Raw genomic sequence first — 8,044 nt, 5'->3', positions numbered from 1 at the left:
ACTTAATAAAACAATTAAACAAAGAAATTATCTGAGTCTTATACATCCCCAATGACTGGTAGTACAAATCATGAGCTCATAAGAATAGAATTTACAAGCTGATATGAAGTAAATACATCTTCTGTTTGAAAAGTAATAAACAAAGTTTTTTTTTATAAATCTAAGGCCACCATGAACAAGAGGTAGCTACAACCGGAACGCAGGTATATCTTCAATCCCGGCAACCATCGAGCACAACAATAACAGCAGCCAACATTTGCATGCAATGTGCATAAGTGTAGTATCAGTACAACCGACCCCATGTACTGAGTAAGTATCTTGTCTAACCTGGTCAAAGTAGTGACGAGGCTTTGGTTAAAGATGCTCATTGATAAAACCTGTAATGTAAACTAACAATAGAACTATACTACAGTGCAACAGAGTAGCGCACACGAAACGATTATACAAAGCAATAACGAAGTACTAAAAGAAAACACAATTCAACAGGTATTAATATCTCACCCATTCCTTTCCTGAGAGCGAAAGCCAATAAATCACAACAATTACCTCAAATCGTTTATAATGTGAGAAATATACTCAATACATCAAATCCAACGGCACATCAATACCCTTCGTGCATTTATCACCAACCAAATGACAGAAATGCCGATTCAGAAATGACATAGTGGGAAATACGCAAATAGTTATGGAAGATGAAAATGTACATGAGAACATCCGTAACAGACTGAACAGAAAGCATAGAGATAATAACAATGATTAGGAAAAAGGAATGTAACTTCGACTAACTAGCAAGGTGAAGGCATGAAGACAAATATGACAAATAAGGAAGCGATCACATGATATTTATAAGTTAGCAAGTAGGGGCATGAACGACTAGTATGGAAGAAGACCTACACTTAAGTGCAACAAAACAAATGACATGGATGAAATCATAACAGCAGTAAATAAGCATGATATTAGCAAGTTTAAACAACTAGAAGGCATGATAGTACGATAACAAAGGTGATAGAGTATAAAGACAAAACAGTAATGGCATATCACATAAGAACCATGAACACCACAATAGCAATTCCAGGTAAAGACATGAAGGTATCTGTAAGAAATAAGTATCACAACATAATGCATGTCTCTCGTCCTCCCTTGCACGGAAACACCCTTCGTGCCATGAACTCACCATAACATGAAAGGGTAATAATATAAATACAATAGCACGACATCACCCTTCGTGTTTTTTTCTCACATAACATGGCATGACATCACCCTTCGTGCTTTTACTCACAATGATATGACACGGCATCACCCTTCGTGCTTTTACTCTCAATAATATGGCACGGCATCACCCTTCGTGCTTTTACTCTCAATAATATGGCACTCATTCAATTACGAGTCCAACCATACTAGTTTCACTCAAATTCGACTCCAATTCGATGTGCAAAACTCAAAAATTCAAACTATGATCTTTAGGCCAAAACCTCCAATTTTCTCTATAAAATTCATAATCCAATTACCAAAAAAACAAGGGTAGATTCGTGATATAAGATCAAAATTGAGTAGAGAACACTTACTCTAGCCCACAAGATGAAAATTGCTCCAAGAATCGCCTCAATCCAAGCTTGGAAATGTTAAAATGAAGTCAAAATCGCGATTTTGAAAAGAACATTGCCCAGGTCTTTTATGCATCGCGAACGCGGAAGAACTATCGCGTTCGTGAAGAAGAAAATAAAAGCTGCCCAGAATACCCTTCGCGAACGCGAGAAATGGGACGCGAACGCGATGAACAAGGGACAGGACTTACGCGAACACGTAAGAGACACGCGAACGCGAAGAGAAAAATGATCACCAGTGCCCGGGGCCTGGTTTGCACTTCGCGAACGCGACATATGGAATGCGAATGTGAAGAAGGATGTGGTAGAACTTCGCGAACGCGAGAGGGTAGCTGCGAACGCATAGAGGAAATATTCCACCCTCCAAAATAACACTACGCGAACGCAAGTGCAAGGACGCGAATGCGATGAAAGAAAACCATATGACAGATTCACCAGTTCAAAATAGGAGGAAAATGACTCGTAGCCCATCCGGAACACACCTGAGGCCCCCCGGGACCCCTTCCAAATATACCAACAAGTCCCATAACATGACACGGACATACTCGAGGCCACAAAACACACAAAACAACATCAGAACAACAAATCACACCTCAATTCGAATTCAATGAACTTGAAACTTGAAACTTCCACAATCGATGCTGAAACCTATCAAGTCACGTCCGATTGACCTCAAATTTTGCACACAAGTCACATTTGACATTACAGACCTACTCCAACTTCCGGAATCGGATTTCAATCCTGATATCAAAAATTCCACTTCCGGTTAAACCTTCAAATTTTTAACTTTTGTCAAACGACTTCAAAATGACCTACGGACCTCCAAATCCTTTTCGGACGCGCTTCCAATACCAGAATCACCATACAGAGCTATGCTTAGACTCGGAATACCAAACGGACATCGATAACATTGAAATGCACTTCAACCCAAATACGATGAAATTCTTCCAAAATGCTAACTTCCACAATAGGCGCCAAAATGCTCCCGGGTTATCCAAAACCCGATCCGAATATACGCTCAAGTCCGAAATCATTATACGAACCTGCTAGAACCTCCAAATCCCGATTCCGAGATCGTTTACCTAAAATATCAACCTTAGTCAATTCTTCCAACTTAAAGTTTGAATCTTGAAGTTCATCCTTCCAAATCGATTCCAGATAACTTGAAAACCAATACCGACAATTTACGTAAGTCATAATACATCATGCGGAGATGCTCGAGCTCTCAAAACATCGAGCGAAGTGCAGATTCTCAAAATGACCAGTCGGGTCTTTACGTTATTATAACACTTTTATAGCTTCATCTAGTATCCCAACCAAAGAAAATTACTCCATTATGGAGAAAAGATAAGATAGAAAATACTATTCCTACAATAAGAGAAATAACTTTTAAAACTAAAAAAAAAGCTAATTAAAGTTGGTGTTCTGTGCACAAGAATGGTTCTCCTTTCAAATGAAGTTTACGCCCTTTTTATAGGGACAAACACAAGCATAAATTCCCAAGGATGTCATCCTTGGTCTGAGTTGCTCAATTTTCTCTAGTTGTTTCTTCCATGGATGTCATCCTTAGAATTGAGGATGACATCCTTGGATTGGGGATGCCATCCTTGGCCTTTTTGCTATCTCTGCTTGAACACTCTTCTTTTTTCTCCTTTTCTTTTCTTTTCTTTTCCTGCAACTTATATTAATAATTTGTACAAATATTGAACAAAAAGTCATATCTATAAATAAAGTATTTATTTATTTAATATAATATATACCTTAAAACATATATAATATATACTTATGAGGCCAAAAGTGTTATTTTCTCAAAAGTATTTTTTCCCCAACTTGGGGTGTTTGGACAAGCTTTTTTTACCGGGGGGAGGGGGGGAAGGGGGAGAGGAAGTGCTTTTGGGAAGAAGCAGAAGCAGTTTCTGAAAAGCAGAAAAAAGTAGCTTCTTTCAAAAAGTAAAAGTAGAAGCAGTTTTGACTTTTCTTCTTACCAAAAATACCCTTAATAAAATATAGTATATACCAAAATAATCGTTAAACCTAATACTTAGGATATTAATGTATAAATATTTCTTATTAGTTTTAGGATAACTTTCTAATATATAGTGACTTTAGGGGTGAATGCTTTTATATTTGTTGAATGATTTTTAATATATTTAACTTATATTAAAAGAATTAAGTACTTTTAAATTTTATTTTCATATTTTACTTAAATAAAATGAAAAGATTTAATTATTTCTTGTAATAATAAATTTTTGAGATTATTTATTTACTTAAAATATTAACTATTAAGTAAATCTATTCATGTCCTTATTCGTAATTTGATACTTAAAAGCACTTTCTCAAAAGCTTGGCCAAACACAAATTATTGCTCAAAAGTGCTTTTCAGAGTGAATAGCCAAACACAAACTGTTTCTCTCCAAAAGTACTTTTTGCAAAAGCACTTCTCAAAATAAGTTGATTTCTCCTGCTTAGCCAAACAAGCTATGTGTTTGGCTAATCAATCTGAAAACCACAAACTGATTCTCTCAAAAAGTACTTTTTTTCAAAAGCACTTTTGAAAAAAGCACTTCTCAAAATAAGCTCATTTCTCCCGCTTGGCCAAACAGGCTATGTGTTTGGCTAATCAATCTGAAAATCACTTTTGAGTAATAATTTGTGTTTGGTCAAACTTTTCAAAAAGTGCTTTAAAGTATCAAATTACAAATAAGGACATGAAAAAATTTACTTAATAGTTAATATTATATGAATAAATAAATAATCTCAAATATTTATTATTAAAGATAATAATTAAGTTTTTTCATTTTATTTAAGTAAAACATGAAAATAAAATTTAAAAGTACTTTAATTCTTTCAAGATGATTTAAATATATCAAAAAATCATTCAACAAACATAAAAGCATTCATCCCAAAAGTTACCATATATTAGAAAGCTATCCTAAAAATAAAAAGAAATATTTATACATTAGGAGAGTTCAGTAATATAATCTCTAATTCTAAGTATTAGGTTTAAAATAAGTAAGTTATTTTAGTATATACCATATTTTGCTAAGGGTATATTTGGTAAGAACAAAAGTTTAAATTGTTTCTACTTCTGCTTTTAGGGAGAAACTACTTTTTTGTGCTTCTCTAAAACTACTTATGCTTCTTCCCAAAAGCACTTTTCTCTCCCAAAAAATCTTGGCCAACCACTTCAAGTTGAGAAAAAAATATTTTTGAGGAAAAAAGTACTTTTGGGCTCGGAGAAGCTTGGCTAAATGGGATATAAAACACATTGTATTTTTGTATAAATACATTTATTTTGTTGCATGTATTTATGTATTTCGAAGGTCTGTATCTTTTTAATACAGCTGAATACATATGTATTCATGCATACCGTACATATATTATGCATGAATACAAGATATAAATATTGAAATACACTGAATACAAACGTTGAAATAGAACATAATATAAACAATAAATACATTTAATTTTAAAATACAGTGAAATATAGTAAAATACATTGAATACAAATAGAAATATAGTGAATATAACTAATAAAATATATTGAATACAACAGTAATAATATATATTAGGAATAATTAAAATACTATTAATACAAATATATTTGAATACACTAAATACAAACATTGAGTCTAATGAATGCAAGAGTTAAAAATAAATATGAAACACACTAAATACAACAGTTATATACAACTGAAAAATCATTCTAATTAATTGGGTTGAACATGAGGCGTGTTAGAATTAATTTTTTTTGAGTTATATTAGGAGAGTATCCCATTAAATTAGTATTATTTTCGCTATTAGACAGCTGGACAGACCTATTTTTAAAGTGATTATCGTTATTGTATTCATGAATACATGGCGCGAATACATGTGAATACAGTTGCGTATAGCTATAACCCCTTATTTTTAGGCGACTTTTGCTACTGTAATCATGAATACAGTAGAGTGAATACACTACCGTAACAATTTAATAGTAGCTATAGAAAGTAATTATGTATGTGGTAGCTATAGGAAGTTAATAGCCACTAAACAATAGTAGTTTCTGAAAATTAATCATAAATTTAGCACAATATGATATGTCACAGCATGGACATTTTCTTTTACCCAATTAGCATACACATTTTTATTTGCCAACACAATCATTAATTAGTTACTACTGTAATTATTTGTAGTTTTATATCAAAAATTTGAAGATTTATTTTTATATGTTAGAAATACAAATATATTTGTCATGACCCAAAATTCACCTAGTCGTGATGATACCTAACCCAACCCACCAGGTAAGTCAATTAACAACCATTCAATTCAATTAATATTTAACTAACTCTAATACACTTCCCAAGGAATGGTAGTACAAATCACGAGCTTATAAGATTAGAAATTACAATGCTGGTATGAAATAAATACATCATCTGTTCGAAATATACATAAACAGATTTTTATAAATCTAAGGCTACCATGAACAAGAGGCAGCTACGACCGGAACGCAGGTGTGTCTTCAAATCCAGCTCCCGTCGATCACAGCAACATCAACATTCAATATCTGCACATAAGGTGCACAAGTGTAGTATGAGTACAACCGACCACATGTACTCAATAAATAACAAACCTAACCTTAGGTTGAAAGTAGTGACGAGCTAGAATACGGGTCGGAGCCCAACACCAATAGCCAACAATAGTTCATAAAAATATAATAAAAAGTGGTACAAGAAATAACTCAGACATATAATTTTCAACTCGTTCACAATTCCATAAATATGCATGATTTTTAAGTATAACAGTGAAAACCCAAATCTTTTACCGAAAATACCAAAATATGAGTAAGTTTGTAAAATCGTCATTTTCCTTCCAAAACTTTCCAACAGGTAAATGTTCCATTATCAAATGGCATGAAGAACAATAGATCTCTAAGCCTATATGTCAATGTGCATGGGACGTCATGAATGACGCAATATCGTACATCATGAGGAAAATGCATCTCTATGAATGTATGTCAAATGTGCATGTCAATGCAATGCAACATAGTGGACAACCATATGTATGCTCTCAGAGTATCAATCCACTCAGTTCTCCCAATCACTCGCCACTCGTACTCGCACTCGCACTCAATAGGTACATGAGCTCACTGAGAGTGTGTACAGACTCCGGAGGGGCTCCTTCAGCTCAAGCGCTATAATTCGCACAGACAACTCACGTGATGTACGGACAACTCACGTGCTATAGTATAATATATTGATCCGCACGGATAACTCACGTATTGTACGGACAACTCATGTGCTATAGTATAATATCTGGATCTGCACGCATAACTCACCTGCTGTATAGACAACTCACGTGCTATAGTATCAATATCTCAAAATCATACCCTCGACCTCACTCAGTCATCAATCTCTCCTTGGCTCACAATATCATGAAATTTAGCCCGAAATGATGATACGATGTATCAATAAATAACAACAGAGACTGAGATATGATATGCAATAAATGTACATGACTGAGTATGAAATTGCAATGTAAGTGAATAACTCAACAGCAGTAATGACCTCAGTGGGTCCAAACAGGATAAACATATAGTCTAGATATGGTTTCTAACTTGAATCACAGCTCGATAACTCTAGTACGTAGAGATTTCATGATTACAGATAAGTTTAGGGAACTACACAGTACAAAAGAAATAACAGAGTCACAGTTCACACGATGCACGCCCACATGCCCGTCACCTAGTATGTGCGTCACCTCAACACAAAACACATAACACATATAGTCAGGGTTCATACCCTCAAATCCAAGATTAGAAGAGTTACTTACCTCGAACAAGACAAATCCAATGCCGAGCAAGCTAAACAATACTCCGAAAATTCCATTCCGCACGTATCAACCTCCGAACGCCTTCATATCTCCTCAATTCCACGCCAAATGATTCGAAACCTAAGTTGTGTGAAAAATTTTCTCTCCAAAGTAGCCCAAACCGAGCTCCAAAATCCCAAAATAGCGAACCCCCCAACTTAAAGCTTCTGCCCAGCGTCTTCCACATTTGCGGTCGCATAGTCGCATCTGTGGCCTCCGCTTCTGCGGAAGAAGCTAGCATCTGCGAGTCAGCCTTTACCAGCAGTGGTCGCTTCTATGACGTTCAGACCACATCTGCGGTCGCACTTCTGCGTGAGTTGGGGCCGCTTCTGCAATGCCTCCCAACCAGCCTTCCTAGGGTCGCTTCTACAACCAGTTTTCATGCTTTTGCGAGCCGCACCTCCGGTCCCTCATGCGCAGGTGCGAAGACACCAGCAACAAAAAAATTCCAGCATTTCCTTAAGTCCGAATTTGATCCGTTAATCATCCAAAACTCACCAGAGGCCCCCGGGTCCTCAACCAAATATACCAACAAGTCCTAAAATATTATACGAAGTTGGTCGAGACCTCAAATCACCTCAAACAATGCT

This window comes from Nicotiana tabacum, chromosome 13 (genome assembly GCF_000715075.1).
Source record: "Nicotiana tabacum cultivar K326 chromosome 13, ASM71507v2, whole genome shotgun sequence".
NCBI classification, from domain to species: Eukaryota; Viridiplantae; Streptophyta; class Magnoliopsida; order Solanales; family Solanaceae; genus Nicotiana; species Nicotiana tabacum.
Note: the sequence above shows the minus strand (reverse complement) of the source record.